The sequence below is a fragment of the Macrobrachium nipponense genome, chromosome 30 (genome assembly GCF_015104395.2).
Source record: "Macrobrachium nipponense isolate FS-2020 chromosome 30, ASM1510439v2, whole genome shotgun sequence".
Classification (NCBI taxonomy): Eukaryota; Metazoa; Arthropoda; class Malacostraca; order Decapoda; family Palaemonidae; genus Macrobrachium; species Macrobrachium nipponense.
In genome coordinates, this window is record NC_087218.1 from 15,185,100 (window position 1) to 15,201,244 (window position 16,145).

A 16,145-nucleotide genomic window follows, 5' to 3' on the forward strand; every position below is an offset into this window, starting at 1 on the left:
AAAAGAATACTGTTTGCCAAATTCTGTAGATGTAGCTAATCATACTAAAGTCATTTATCTCTGGTGGACCATAATGAATGTAAAGCATCCACATAAAGGTACTCGGCTTCACAATAAATATGCTACTCCACTAACAAATAATGTAAATGACGAGAAGTATATTTTCCTACAGAAATTCCATTTCTGGTTAGATCTCTGGAATAACATCACTAAATCTGGTGGAAAGCTGAGTAGGGAAACATTCACTGCCTTAAAACACACAACAGGTGCAATGATAGAAATAACAAAATACTGTGTAGAAAAATTAAAAATGAAATATGTCTTACCAGGAAAATTTCAAACCCATCAACTTGAAAATAGATTTGGTAAATATCGTCGACTTGCTTGCAGCAATTACAACATTTCCTAACGACAAGTGTTCGAGTGTAAAAAAAAAAAAAAAAAAACTGTGGTTAATGTCTGTTCTCAGAATAACTTTAAATAGTAAAAACATGGAACTGAAGATCTTCGACGAAACTAACTGGGAGTGCATGAATAATCAAGAGTCCGGAAATAAAGATTTTTTTTATATTGATGTCAGTCAAGATGATATTGATAAATGTATGGATCTTTTCCCGGTTATAACATACCTTGCTGGCTATTGTGTGTATGCTGTTGTGAAAAAATTTAAGTGTAGCTCCTGTAAAGACTTACTTACTTGCCAAGAAACAAAAGATAGTTTACCAGACAATAACAGTTACATTCAGGGTATAAGTTGAGGAAGGCTTCTTTATCCGCATGAATCTGTAGTAAACGCAATTTTGTTTAACTATATAACCATTGATAAACTGTCACAGTGTCCTGATTTTATCAAATCAATGTATGAAAAGAATTTGGCCACGGACATTTCACTCACTGTCCTTTCTGATAATGATGCCTTCTTACTTCTAAATGACTGTAATGCTGGGCATAGCATAGAAAAAAATTAAAAATGCTGATAGTTGCTTCCTCCAATGCCCTACTAAACAATTATTGTAAGAAAAGTAATGAAAACATTCAAAATTGCAAAAATTTAACAAAAACGAGAAAGCTGAATACACTGAAGAAATAAGATTCTGAGGAACAATTGCTGTAAATATAGTGAATGTTTATTTTGTATATAGCTCTTACACCTTTTCCTAAAGAGAGAGGCATCTTTTGTCTCCATTTTTGTGCTCTTGTCCTCCTTTCTAAGTATAAAAATGTATTATATACTCATTTCTGTGAATAAACTTTTTTGTTCTCATTACTGTTTCTGCACTGATTTCCCTCTTTATTTAATCATATTAACCAGGTCCAGAGGATACTGATGATGCAAAAGACTGTAAAACATAATCAACTTACACAAAAATTATACATTCTGCAAATAACTGATAAATGCCACCAAAAACACAAAGTTGTGAATGGAAACGCACGGCCAGACTCGGACGTCTGGTGATGATGACTCATGCTTGGGTTTCTCAGGTCCCCTAAAGGACTTAATCTCTGTATTGGCAAGATGTCATTTGCAGATTTTGTCATTATTATATTTATTGCTGATATTTTAATTTTTCATTTTTACTGTGATTACTATCAAGTTAAAGTTTTTTACACTCAATTTTCGTATTTAGCCCTCTGGACCTGACTACTGTAACCACCTAAGGTCTCTAGTTGAAATTTAAGTTATATAATCTGTGCACTAACTGTTATAACTCTCAATTATAACTCTCAATGCATTTTTTTTCACCAGTATTATTACTGTTATTACCAGTATTATGATTACTATCTTTTATGCTACCTCAGCTATTTTGTGGATAAGTGCCGATTATTCATTTATTTATCATGTTGTCTCATGTATCTAGATTGTGTATGTTATTGTCTGTATTTTGTGTATTCCATGTATATGGCCCTGAGCTGAAATTATTATTATTATTATCATTATTATTATTAATAATAATAAATTAGTGCTAATAGGAACGTGGCTAAACAACAACGAGAAAGATATATGTAAAAAAAATTACTTAAATGACAACCGACTACCCATAACATTTCTCAAACAACATAGGTATAAAATAATGACGGGGCAGAACGATATCTTTCCTTAGAGCAGCTAAAAAAGTTACAACAAATTAATAAGGAAGTGTGACCTATTTGGATATACTGACGTTGCAATGTATCACAAAACGAGACAATAAGAATAATAGTTTCATAACCACCAAATGCTCATGGCAATTGTGACTTCTCATTTTACTATAAATCTGTAGAGTTTAACACTGACAGAAATTTCATGTTGTACAAATTACCTTTGGGAGAAAAGCAAGAGTTTGGGCCAGTTTAAAACCTTGCCATCTGCGATTCAGTTCATGAAGACTTCAGAACCTTCTCGACTTCATCGATGCAAGTACAGATCAAATCATAGCCGGTCGTCCGAAAGGGGGACTTTCTTTCTGTGGCACAAATCGTTAGACAATATGATAAAGGTAATGACCTACAGGAGTGACAGATTGCTTGGGCTTCAAGTGACAGTAGGGAACTCTAAAAATCCTAATAATTAATGTTTATATGCCATGGGAAAATAACAATAACCTTGATCATTACTGCATGATCCTAGGGGAGTTACACAGTATTATTCAAGATTCTCCTGCTGATCATATTTGTATAATTGGGGACCTTAATTCTCACCCCACAAAACAATTTTATAATGAACTTACTCGCTTCTGTCAAAATCATGCTCTCCAAATTAGCGATGTAATGCTCCTCCCTCCCTCCTCCTACTCATATGTACATAATAGAGCGGACGCAATTACAACCTCCTGGCTGGACCACTGCATCACATCTCCACAACTTCATGATTCTATTATGACCTGCAATATTCGCTACGATCTTGCAACGGGCTACGATCACATCCATTACAGGTGTCATTCAGTACCCACCCTCCCTCCCTACCATGAACCCACTAACTGACCGCCCTCCAGCGGTTAACTGGGAGTTTAAAAACTAACAGAAAGCCAAATACTTAGGGCGACCACGGAAACCAGGTTGCGGTCAATAATTCAACCGGCTGACGCCTTACTGTGTACCAACACAAAATGTAGAAATGACCACCACAAGAGGGATCTGAATGAATTCTATTCGAACATAACCTCCGCTATGCTTGCTTCGGGCAGGACTGCCTTTAGATTTCGTCAAGGTAATTCTCGTATATACCTGGTTGAATGACTTGGTAAAGGATCTGTATACATACTCACGAGAAATGTTTTTACTGTGGAGGCAAAATGGCAGCCCGAGGGAAGGACACACTGTATTACTAATGAGGCAGGCGAGAGCGCAATTCAAACTTGCTCTTAAGCACTGCAGGTTAAATGAAAAACAACTAAGAGCCGATGCAATGTCTAGAAACGTAGAATCTGGTGATTACCCTCGTCTTTGGAAAGATATCCAGTCCTTAAATCCCAAAACTAAAAAGCTATCACAGAGAGTATAGGGGAAGCAGTCGGAGACGAGGCTATCGCAAGGATGTGGGGTGATCACTTCAACAATATCCTGAATTGCATAAATGATCAGGATTCCCGAAGCGAGGTAGATAACCTCCTTAATGACAACATTCAATTTCATTTTGCAGACCGTATTACGCCAGGTAACATCAGCGATGCCATAAACAGCATACCTAATAATAAATCGCCCGGCTGTGATGGTCTTCCCGCAGAGGCTTTCAAATTCTGCCATCCGATAATTTACATTTTGCTAGCTGCCTTATTCAATGCGTGCATAATTCACCAGTTTCTTCCAGACTCCCTACTCTTAGTTCAGTTGATACCATTCAAAAACAAGCTAAAGGATGCAGCTGACCCTGGCAACTACCGGCTGATTGCAATCACAACGATCGCATCGAAGATACTTGAGTCGGTTCTTCTTGTGAGACTTCTCCCCTTTCTACACACCACTGACAACCAGTTCGGGTTTAAAGCAAACCACTCAACCGACACCTGCATCTACATACTGAAAGAATTGCTGAACTACTACCTATCATCAGCATCTCCGGTTTTCCTGTGTTTCGTAGATGTGAGAAAAGCATTTGACAGAGTAAACTACCTGAAGCTATTCCTGAAGCTGCATAAAAGGGGCACACCCCTATATCTAATTGGCATTTTACATTGCTGGTTCTCCACACAGCAATTCTGTGTCAAATGGGGCAACGTATTATCGTACACCTTCGGCTCCCTAAACGGCTTTGGCAAGGGGGCATTCTCTCTCCATACCTGTTTAATACGTACACAGATGCCTTGAATGTCAAACTGAACTCACTCCCAATCGGATGCACTGTCAATGAAACAACTATAAACCACCTCTGTTACGCCGACGATATGGTTCTGATTTCCCATCAGTGCATGGCCTCCAGCGACTCATCGACACTTGCCGCCAATATGCAGAGGAATTTGATATAATCTACAACGAAACCAAGACCCAGTGCATGTCGCTTCTCCCCGAGATCGCTTAAGCATATTGCAGAACCACAAATTTTCCTCGGAAACCATCGGCTGGAATTTGTGCGCGAATTTCCGTATTTGGGTCACATTATTACCGACGACCTAAAAGATACGGCAGACATTGAACAGAGGCGTCGTAAACTATGTGCAACTGGCAACATGATTGCAAGGAGGTTTGCCTTCTGTCACCGAGACGTGAAACTGCGCTGCTCTTCCGCTCGTACTGTTACAGTATCTATGGGTGTTCCCTCTGGACGAACTATAACCCGAGAGACCATGAGACGTATCACTGTTGTGCACAATGACATTCTGAGACGCCTCACAAACACTCCACGCTACCACTCCGCCACACAGATGTTCTTAGAAACCACCTGGACAATTTAAAAATCATTGTAAGGCGAACAATGTCCAGCCTGGTAACCCGAGTGAGAAACAGCGGCAACTCGCTCATACAAAGCGTCCTAAGGAGTGAAGCAAGAAGAAGATCTAAATTGTGGGAAAGATGGGAAAATGAGGCCTTTGTCCCCTAAATGACTTAATCTCTGTATTAGCAAGATGTCATCTGCAGATTTTGTCATTATTATATTTATTGCTGATATTTTATTTTTTTTTTCATTATTTCTGTGATTACTATCAAGTTAAAGTTTATTAATATATAATATAGTATATATATATATTCTATATATATATATATATATATATATATATATATATATATGGATGTATGTATGTGTGTATGTATATTTATGTATATATATGTGTATATATGTATATATGTAACCTAGCCACCTGTGGGGGGGCAACCAAGTCCTTATGGGTGCCGGTCCCAAGCCGGATAAATAGGGAGGGTTGGTGTCAGGAAGGGCATCCGGCTGTAAAAATCTGTGCCAAAACCAAAATGGAATGAGCCGAAATATGGAAAGAGGTAATGCTAGGGCGTACTCCGTAAACGACGCACAGAGACATCGCCCTAACTCTGTGGTAAGGCGAGGGCTACTGCATCAGGAGCGGGTGCAGCTAAAGAAGCGAGCTCACATTGGGTTCAGAGTATGTCAGCTAAATGTTGGGTCCATGACTGGGAGAGGTAGAGAATTGGCTGACTTGATGAGAGAAAAGAAAGTAGATGTTGTGTGTGTGCAAGAAACGCGGTGGAAAGGAAATAAAGCTAAAGAGTTGGGAGATGGATATAAGCTATATTATAGTGGAGCAAATAAACAAGGTAGAAATGGAGTTGGCATAGTACTGTCTAGTGAACTAAAGAACTCGGTAATAGAAGTGCATAGAAAGAATGACCGTATCATCAGATTGAAGATATGTTATGGAGGAGAGATTCTGAATATTATAAGCGCATATGCACCACAAGTTGGTTGCACAGAAGAAGAGAAGGGAAATTTCTGGAGAGACATGGATGGAATAATGCAAGAACTGGAAGAGCATGAGAGGGTGATAGTTGGGGCAGATTTGAATGGCCATGTCGAAGTGAAAATGAGGCGATTGGGCGGGTGCATGGGGGCCATGGAATTGGGGGAGAGAAACCCAGAAGGAGAGAGTGTAGTGGACTTTGCTGTGTCATTCGACATGGCAATAGTAAACACATTTTTTGAGAAGAAAAGGGAACACCTAATAACATATAGGAGTGGGGGAAGATTCTCCCAGATAGACTATTTCTTGTATAAAAGGATAAATCTGGTGGAGGTCAAGAACTGCAAAGTTATTCCAGGCGACCATGTAGCCCCCCAACACAGGCTGCTATGTATGGACTTGAAGTTGAAAAGGGAAAGAAAAACCAAAGCTAAAGGGTAAGGAAAATTAAATGGTACGAATTACAGAAGGAAGGGGATAAGAAGAGAGAATTTAAGAGGAGGGTTTTGGAGGATATTGATATAGGGATTGAAGATGTTCAAGAATGGTGGGCACGAAATGCAGCAGTAATAAGAAGGCATGGAAAGGAGCTGCTAGGAGAGACATCTGGTATCATATGGGAAGAAAAGGATAGTTGGTGGTGGGATGAAGACATTGAGAAAGTAGTAAAAGATAAGAAGGAGGCAAAGAAAAGATGGGAAGAGTCACAGTCAGTGGAAGACAGAAATAGGTACAGAGAGAAAAACAAGGTGGTGAAAAAAGGTGGTAGCCCAAGCTAAAGCAAAGTCGTATGATGATGTGTATAATGAGCTGGGGACAAAGGAAGGATTAAAGAAGATGATGAAGCTATCAAAGGCTAGAAATAAGAGCACCAAAGATATAACACACATCAAACAAATAAAGAATCAAGAGGGTGTAGTGCTTAGAAAGGAGGAAGACATTGTGAAGAGATGGAAAGAATATTTCGAACAGTTGTTAAATGAAGAAAATAATAGACTAATAAGAGAGGATGGGCAAGTGAACATTGGCATGGTAATGAGGTTTTCTAGGCAAGAGGTACTAAATGCACTGAAGAAGATGAAGAATGGGAAGGCAACCGGACCAGACATGATCCCGGTGGAGGCATGGAAAGCATTAGGAGATGAAGGAGTGGATATACTGTACGATCTTTATGATAAAGATCCTTGAACAGGAAAAGATACCAAATGAGTGGCGTGGGAGTATATTGATCCCAATTTTTAAAGGGAAAGGCGATGTCCAAGAGTGTGGTAATTATAGGGGCATTAAATTGATGTCCCACACTTTGAAGATACTGGAAAGGATGATAGATGCTAGACTGAGAGAAGAAGTACAAATAGGTAAAGAGCAGATGGGATTTATGAAGGGAAGGGGAACAACAGATGGTATATTTTGTCTGAGGCAAATAATGGAGAAATTCGGGGAAAGACAAAGGGACCTACATATGGTATTCATTGACCTTGAAAAGGCTTATGACAGAGTCCCGATACAAGAGGTATGGAGGAGCCTGAGGGAGAAGATGGTGCCAGAGAAGTATGTGCGATTGATACAAGAGATGTACCGGAATGTATTTACCAGAGTGAGGAGCAGTGTTGGGGAGACAGAAGGTTTTGAGGTGAGAGTAGGATTACACCAGGGGTCGGCTCTGAGCCCATTTATCTTTAACATAGTGATGGATGTTATAATAGAGGAAGTAAGGGAGACAGTACCATGGAACATATTGTATGCGGATGATATTGTTCTGTGTGCAGAGAGCAGGGAAGATCTGGAAGTGAAATTGGAAAGATGGAGACAAGTACTGGAGGACAGAGGAATGATAATAAGTAGATCCAAGACAGAATATATGTGTACCACCACTGAGGGGGATGATAGAGAAAGTATTCAGCTTGGTGGAGAGCAAATAAGGAGAGTTGATAAGTTTAAGTATTTGGGATCTTTTGTTAACGCTGGAGGAAGTATGGAAGAAGAAGTAAAACATCGGGTACAGGCAGGCTGGAACAACTGGAGAGCGGCCTCGGGAGTTCTTTGTGACAAAAGAGTGCCGCTTAGGTTAAAAGGAAAATTTCACAAGACGGTGGTAAGAACAGCAATGCTGTATGGTACGGAAACAGCAAGCATGAGAAAAGCAGAGCAGAAGAAGATGGATGTGGCAGAAATGAGAATGCTTAGGTGGATGTCTGGGGTAACAAGAGTGGATAGGATCAGAAATGACTACATAAGGGGGTCAACTAAGGTGGTGGAAGTATCAAAGAAAGTGCAGGAGGAGGCTGAGATGGTATGGACACCTGTTGAGGAGAGATGAGACCACGCTGGGAGGACATACTATGGGAGTGGAGGTGCAAGGAAGAAGAAAGAGAGGGAGACCAAGAAAGAGATGGAAGGACGGTGTGAGAGGAGATTTACATGAGAAGGGAATTGATGAGGCAGAAGCGCAAGATAGAAATAGATGGAAACGGCTCATCCGAAACGGCGACCCCATATAAAAATGGGAAAAAGCTGGAAGAAGAAGAAGAAGAAGAAGATGTATATATATATATATATATATATATATATGTATATATGTGTGTATGTATATATATATATATATATATATATATATATATATATGAATGTATATATATATATATATATATATATATATATATGTATGTATAGTATATATATATATATGTATATGTATATAGTATATATATATATGTGTGTGTGTGTGTATATGTGTATATATATATGTGTGTGTGTGTGTGTATGTATATATATACATTCAATTTATGTATTTAGCCCTCTGGACCAGACTACTGTAACCACCTAAGGTCTCTAGTGAAATTTAAGCTATATAATTTGTGCACTAACTGTTATAACTCTCAATGCATTTTTTCTCTCACCAATATTATTACTATTACCAGTATTATGATTAATATCTTTTATGCTACCTCAGCTATTTTGTGGATAAGTGCCGATTACTAATTTTTCCTATCATGTTGACTCATATCTAGATTGTGTATGTTACTGTGTATTTTGTATGTTCATTGTATATGGTCTTGAACCGAAATAAAGGATATTATTATTATTATTATTATTAAAACCATAGAATATTGTAAACGTTATTAACCACATCGGTACAAAGTTCTGTCAAACGTTGTACACAAGTCCAATCAGTACTCTCCGATCATTGTAGAAGGAACTGAAATTAAAGAAAACTCATTATGGTTTAATGCTGAAATATCACGCCATGTGAAAAGTATACAGTTATAGTAGATTCACGTCAACCGTGCATTTGATATCTAGGCCAGTCCCTTACAACGCTCCTGGTTGGCTGTTCAAGTCAGTCACAGGGCTGGGCCCCTGGAAACTCAGTCCCTCGAGAGAGTATGTATGTTGCACCTCTCCTGAGGGGTATACGTCTTTCAAAAGTATTCCTCAGAAGAGGTGGAACATATATCCTGCCTATGTGAACTCTCGAGAAACTAAGTTTCCAGCCCTGTGATTAGCTTATCAACAACCAATCAGGAGCGTCGTAAGGGACTGGCCTAGACATCAAATGCACGGTTCATGTGAATCTACTATAGCCGAAAATAAACGTGAAAAGCCGGGTAATAGTCAACAAAGCAAATAAATTACTTATAAAGGAATTTCAACTAGGTAAGATCATGTCCATCCTTATTGAACTTCATTGCCGGGTTATTCAGCAAGAATTGGCGACAATTCTTGGAATGTAACTCACAAATAAACGGAGCCCGGCTGATGAACCGATTAGTCTCTGAAATCAACATAATTTCAGATATGCTGACGATCAAGAGAATCTCTACACTGTAGCTAGACTTCCGATTAGACTTACGAGTGGTCAATTATAGATTTTCTTATTAAGCGTGATGAGCAAGTACGTTTTATTTGAGACGGACACGGTAAATTCTCTCTCGCTACCCTGTTACAAAGCTTCAAATCGACGTCTGTCACTTTCAAAGCGTGCGCTTTCAGCATATTGATCGAAAGTCGCATACATCTGGCAACTGTTCGTTGTTAATAATTCAAGAGATGTTTCTTTTCTGTTTGGCTATAAGTCTTCCATGCACGTTATTCGATACTTTTAGAGGTAATTTAAAAAGACCCACGTATTGCCAACAAAGTGCATAATGAAAGCCACAACTGTGTGTTAATATATTTAAAAACACACAAATCACAAAGGTGCCAGATGTACTATGGTTGTGCGAACAGCTGACGACTTTTACGACGGTCAGCCGAATACCTGGCGGCTTCAGAAAAACCTGATTATAAAATCAAATAAGCAGATGAGCGGTTCAACCAAAGACATTTATCAATTTTAAGACATTTTTGCGGTACGTGAGGACGGAAGACTTTTAAGTTTAAGGACATTATCGAGGAGAGAAGTTAGATACACTTTTGGTTATTCACTTGTCTTGTATATACTATTTTGTTTACATCCATTTTCAGTCGGTCGGGTCGTCTGCTGTTTCGGGTACCTGACGAATTTAGGGATTCTTGTTAGACAATCACGTAACGTCGGTAGGCCTAAGGTGGGTGTGTTTAGCCGGGAGTTGGGATTCATTCCCGCTCGACGTTCACTCTGTCAGTTTTGTTCGGAAATTAAAAAAGTATCTCGGGATTTGAAATTTGTTTTCGCCGCCAACTTGGAGTACTAAGTAACAAGAGCCACTGGGGGAACAGCCTAGGCCTATCCTAGGCGGCCGAACCGAGGCAGAGAGATTGATTATAGGCTTATGGATATCGTTCGCTTCGCTGCTGGTAATGTTGGCCGCTATGTGCATCTAATCCTTCATGGTTTGTGACCTAAACTCAGATCATCCATTCATTTTCGGTAGGTTTGTCCGAGTTTAGTAGTTTACGAGGGCGGCTTCTGTAGTACCTAGTATAGGCCTACCTTTACGCTACGTGGTGATGTTGGGATGTGGGTGGCCATAGGTTATCCATGTATTTTATGTGTGATACGTGAACAATGAGCATCCCTTCATTTTCGGGAGGTTAACCTAAGTTTAGTTTTACAAGGAAGGTAGGTAGCTAGGTAGGTATTACCACTATAGTAGTAGTAGTAGGCCTAGCTAGTAATACCTAGCCTATAGGCTAGGAATAGGCTGTGCCGTGATTTAGCTCCTGCCAAGTTTATTAATCCTGTCGGTCTTGGTGTGCATATGTAGGCTATCTACCTAAGTAAGTAGTCCAGCTTAGGCCTATTCTAAACCAGGCAACCTAATTCTAGCCTAGGTTCAGTTTGTGGGAAGCTCATAGGCCTAGGTCATTTGTAATTGCTGTGTAAATATGTGAATCATATACTACCTATTTGTTTGGCTGTTTGCCCTTTATCTTGGCCATTTCTGACAACTGCTGTAGCCTTTGTTAGTGCAAATCTCATAGGCCTGTTTTTGTTTCCCCAGTCCTGTTTAGGCCTGGTAATTACCCATAGGAGACCGAGGCAGGAAAAGTTTTCCTTTTTTTAGTAGCTGCACCAGAAGGAATGGCCCAAAGTGAATTAAGGAAAATATTGGCTCAAGTAGAGAGAATACCTACCTATACCTATACATGGTTTGTGTCTGAATTCAGTATCAGACTCAGAAGAGAATGAAAAACACCTATCACAAGGCCAACAATGGGGCTGTTATCGTACGTTCACCTTTTCCAATCTACCTTATGGTGCCGGGTCCTACCTGGGTAAAACCGAAGACTTTACCCCTGCCTGCTTTTTCCCAGTCACCAACTGCGATATTTAGGCTACTTTTGCTTTGTTTTTGCTTGTCTTTTTTTTATGCTAAAATATTTACTTTCTTTTGTTCATGGTTAGGGTAAATGACCGAATGGCGACATAGCAGCCACCTCTCTTGGAACATGGCCATCTTGTGAAAAAGCGCTTGAATTATATCATTATTTCATAATTTAGGAAAAAACACTCTACCAAACTAGAGGGGTGAGTTACTCCAGTTGGCCTCATGCATTTTAAGTTGTACTAGAGTAAAATATAGGATACATCTAACCTTACCTTTATTAAACTAACCTAACTTAAGGGGGCCGGCCGGCTCATGCCGTTTTTTAACTACAGGACTTTGACATTCATACCACTTAATAAGGTGACTTGGGACATCTCCAAACTGCATATGATTTTCGCCTCTGACCTTCGGTTTTGTGACGCCAGGGCAGTCTATCCCAAAAATAACCATTTTTCAAATTCTATCTCCTCCCTTGATATTTAATATTAAGACCTGGGATTACTACCATATATAGACCTGATTTAGACCTTCAATCAAATGGATTTTTTTTTTCTAAGTCATTTTTTTGCTAGATATGAATTTTTCAATATGGTAAAAAAATAAACCCTATAAATCACGAGAAAAAAATTTATAAAAAGACAAAACAAAAATTGGAAAAAAGGGCTCTATTTGATTGTTCTTTAATGTCTTTCTGAGTTATATACCAAATTCCAATGTTATAGCTTTAAAACTAAGTGAGGAGATACATTTTGAAGGTCAATAAGTATAGTTTTGAGATACGGGCATTCAAAGTTTTCCTTCGTATTTCTAAAAAGACGATGTTGATAAATAATGGCTATTATGAATGTATATATCTTTTTTGTGTATTAAACCAAAACTATTTTATTTATTATAATTTAATCATAAATGATGATCCCTTTGCTCATATATCGTAGCCTGGGGCACTGCTTGAGGCAAGATGGGGCACTCCTTCCTACGTAACCCCCTCTCTCCCCTTCACTAACTTGGCTTATTACAGCGAATTTTCTTCTGTATGTTAGCGAGATGTTTTCCTCTCTTTGGCATGATGACATTCTTGCCGAAACAAAGATAAACAAACGTAAATGCAAGAGAATGTCAGAGGTGAAATTCGAAGGTGTACTCTTTTTACAAAGACAATTTAATAAATCATGATTATTATGAATTTCATATTCCATTTTGGGTATTAAAAAACCAAAACTATGTTATTTATCATAAATGAAGATCTCTTTGCTCAAAGATCGTAGCCTTGGGCACAGTGTGATGTGTGCTGTCAGGCAAGAAGGGGGTGGGCGTTACTAGGCAACCCTCCCCTCTCTCTTCACTAACTACGCGCATATTATGATATTCTGTAATAATACTTGAGCGATTTGTCTTCATCTGTATGTTAGCGAGATGTTTTCCTTGTCTTTTCCTCATTGGCATTATCGTGACTCGAGATGGAATCACGATAGTGTATAAAGACCAGTAAACAATCATTTATCTTTAGTTTGTAAGAGAAATATTGTAAACATTATGCAGTGCAAGATGCGTAGATTATTATATATATATATTGTGTGGAATTGTTAGTTATAGTATAATATTTCTTTATATTAAGTGTTTTGAAGGGTTAAATACGTTAAGTGGTGGTTTAACCCTAAGTAATCTTTAACAAGTAGTTAAGTATTGTCGTTGGTGAATGCGGGTCGCGCATGCGTGGATCGTCAGTCGTCTCCGACTGATTTGAGTCAAGAGTCCGGCAGTACCGGTTTAGTTGTTTAAGTGTGAAGGTCATCGTCGCCTTACGGTAGCTCAACATGCGAGGGGGGTAAAGGAATCAGCACAACTTCAGAGAAATAATATCATCATGTATTACAGCTAAGTCTAAGAATTTATAAGTGTTTTAGGTGATAATATTGAAGGGCATGCATGCACGATAGATATTGTTACTGACAGGCATTTGTAAATGAATCAGGCTATCCTTCGGATCGTGGTATAGGAAATTACACAATGGTTTAAAGGTTAGTAATAAGTATATCTATTCCTGGTTAAATAATGGGTTGATACGATTATAAGATATGGTAATTTAGGACGTATTTTTAAACACAACGCAATTTCTCGATCTATTGAACAGAAAAGAATCCTTGAAAAATCTGTTCGTGAACCTGGTAATATGCGAACCAAATTAGGGTAAGTTTGGGTTTTCATATTTATTGAATATTTTATATGTTTACTATTTTTGATTCTTTTGAGTAAAGATATAAATGGTGCCGTGACCAGGATTGATTATTTTTGCGGGTGATGATTGATAATTGGTAACTGATTGATAACGCATATATTTTAACTTTGATATTGGTGTTTATAGGCTAATAGGTGTTTTACCAGTATTGCGCTTCGTGAGAAAGTGTTCGTTGCGTCGGGTTGTTATGGCTAGGATGGTATTGGCAATTTAGAAAACGTTGACGCCGTAACTTTATGCCGTAAATCATATGAGGAAAATTGTTGAGTAAGATACTATCGTTCCCTTTTGTAATTGCACTCTATTTGATTAATTGTATTTATCGATCGTAGTAGGAAATCGCGAGTGTGAAATTTAAATTAGTAATTTCGTTCTCTTTAGATTCATAAATGTTTAACGGCTATTAAACCATTTACAACGACGAAGGTTGAAACTTGTGGAAAAAAAAAAATGAACTTTTAAGTGATTGAAAATCATATATGCGTTGTACATTTTGAATTGATCAGTGTTAATCGTTGCCACTAATTGAGAACATTTAAATATGAAATTTGATTTTCATTAGTTGTGATTTTTATTGAAATAATAATTTTGGAAAGTTGTTGAATTTGGTAATTCGTGAATAGTTGAAAGTGAAATTTTCGAGTTGTGTATTAGTGAGTTTGCGTCGACATTGATAATATTGTCGCACTGGCGACCATTTTGTCAATGATCGGGCATTCATTGTTGGGTTAAGCTAGTCTCGGCATTAATTAAGAAGAACGTAGTCGCACTGGCGGCCATCTTGTTAATGACCGAGCAGCTAAGTTGAAGTTTATTTAAACGAAAATTTTGAGGGAATTTAATCTAGTTGTGCTGTTGAAAATAATGAACATAATTGCATTAATTATAAGCTGTATATAATTATTGTGATAAGTTCTGAAGTGAATTTCTCTTGAAGTGTGTTGATTAATTGCATTTAATGGGGTGGTTATATATATATTAAATTAAAATTTGCTGAAATTGTTGAATATTTGTATTTTGTATAAACAGTTGTTGGATGAAATTGTTGAAAGTCTGGAAAAGTTTGTTGGTTTTAGCTGGTTTGATAATTATCATTGGAAAAATGGCAGAAAGAGAAGCTTTGGTGAGGTCACGAGGAGGTTACAAGGGTGTGATCACCAAATGGATAAATAAGATAGACTCTGCTATTGCCGCAGGTAATGTCAATACATTGTCTTCAATCAAGGATTTATTCATAAAACAAATGAAGATTGTGCAAGACCTGAATGAAAAGATATTGGCTTTAACCACTGAAGAAGATCGAATGAATGAGGTGGAAGAACAAGCAGAATATGAAGTAGTAATTGGAGAACATTGGTATAAGTTGATCAATGCCATCACAGCGATGTCAGGAAGCGGTTCTCCTGGAAATCCTCCGACCACACCGAAGACTAATGTTAGATTGCCAAAATTGGATCTCCCACATTACAATGGAGATGTGTTGGAGTGGAATTCCTTCTGGGAATTGTACAATGTGTCGGTACACCAACGAGTGGACTTAGAGCCGATTCAGAAATTTTCATATCTGCAAAGTTTACTTACAGGAGATGCTCTAAAATTGATTTTCAGGATTTAAGTTGGAAGCTGCGAACTATTCACAAGCTATATCCTCTCTCCAAGCCACTTATGGGAAGAAGGATGAAATTAAAAGAGTTCTGGTAAGAAGATTATTAGAAATTGAGCCTCCATCTGCTAATTCAGAATCATTACAAACATTCAGAGCAAATTTTGAATGCTCTATAAGATCTTTGGAGAGTGAAAACTTGGAGTTTGAACGAGCTTTTACACCATTTTGCTATATGGTAAGTTGCCTAGAGTGGTAAGTTGAAACTGTGAAACGCAGATGTGGAGATGATTGGCTGGTGTTTGACACATTTAAAAAATATCTAGAGGAAAGAAATTCACAATCTAGGCTCTTTCGTCTCAACAGATGTAAATAAAACCTGGAACTTTATCAACAGTATCTACATTCACAGTGAATCAATCACAATCGGTTAGACCTAAGAGTAAAGGAACTGTTTAATAAATTTAGTTCTCAACAAACAAGAAAATGTGCATTGTGTGAAGGTGAACACTGGTGACACAGTGTAAAACCTATGCCAGTAGGATAAGAAATTGAGTCGTCTCGGGTTTTTACGATTGTGCTTTGTGTGTGCGTCAAATAAGCACTTTAGTGTCGATTGTGAAAGACAATTGTGGAAACGGATGTAGATTAAAACATCATCGTGTATTGTGTGATAAACAACAAACCAGCGAACCAAATAAACCAGC

General features: G+C 38.1%; 2 protein-coding genes across 2 annotated transcripts in view; one reads left to right on the forward strand and one right to left on the reverse strand.

Annotated features, from left to right (window-relative positions):
• Positions 1-16,145, reverse strand: part of LOC135202015 (uncharacterized) — a 159,866-nt gene that overhangs the window by 34,773 nt on the left and 108,948 nt on the right. The window lies entirely within an intron of this gene.
• The window catches only part of LOC135202305 (zinc finger protein ZFP2-like), a 79,594-nt gene continuing 73,522 nt past the window's right edge, over positions 10,074-16,145 (forward strand). The window contains exon 1 of the mRNA XM_064231641.1: positions 10,074-10,198. The gene's annotated coding sequence lies outside the window, so the exon portion shown is untranslated. The remainder of the gene's footprint in view (positions 10,199-16,145) is intronic.